Source organism: Cryptomeria japonica, chromosome 1 (assembly GCF_030272615.1).
Source record: "Cryptomeria japonica chromosome 1, Sugi_1.0, whole genome shotgun sequence".
Lineage (NCBI taxonomy): Eukaryota > Viridiplantae > Streptophyta > Pinopsida > Cupressales > Cupressaceae > Cryptomeria > Cryptomeria japonica.
Genome location: NC_081405.1, coordinates 187,668,753 through 187,669,360, shown reverse-complemented (window position 1 = coordinate 187,669,360; position 608 = coordinate 187,668,753). Strand labels below are relative to the sequence as shown.

Genomic DNA, 608 nt, shown 5'->3' with positions numbered 1-608 from the left:
CCCATTAGCGTGGTGCGTTGCGCTTTTCTCACACTGATGTTTAGGCTGTGTTTGATGTCTTCAGTGTGTGGTATTTAGGGTATTGGCTTGTTATATTACGGTGCTGGTAATGTTTTGTGTTCTCTGGATATTGTGTTTGGTTTCAATAACTAGAGTGTTGATTTTTTAAAGTAAAATCTTTTGTTGGCCAGGAATTTTACTTGGTGCCAGTGATGTACTGAATGCACGTATTATCTGAATAATACATGTTGAATTAGCAATTTGTCACTACCTCTGAGGCACTTATTTTCATAAATTGGCTGGGTTCGGCCTGTGTAGTTTTGTTCGAGGGTTCGAAACTTGAGGGTAAATCACCATTTTCATTAATATGGTGGTTTCGAAGGTTTTTGCGGAGCTTATGTACGTTCTATTCAGGGCAGAATTTAGTTTTATTTATTAATTTCTGATGTTCTAGCTTTGAATCTTGAGGTGCTTTATTTGAAATGTTGTCTGAATGTGGAAAAGGGTTTTGCCAAATCGTGTATGATTTTTGCACTCTCGTTTGTCTTTTTTGTTAATTGTGCTAGGTTTTGTGAGGTTTGTTGTACAGTGATCAAGGAAAATTAAGG

The 608-nt window shown here is 36.8% G+C and overlaps 1 non-coding gene across 1 annotated transcript; it reads left to right on the top strand.

Annotated features, from left to right (window-relative positions):
- Positions 1–204: 204 nt before the first annotated feature.
- On the top strand, positions 205–281 carry LOC131066154 (small nucleolar RNA snoR122). Its single transcript, XR_009111629.1, has one exon. It is a non-coding gene; the product is annotated as a small nucleolar RNA snoR122 (small nucleolar RNA).
- Positions 282–608: the final 327 nt, after the last annotated feature.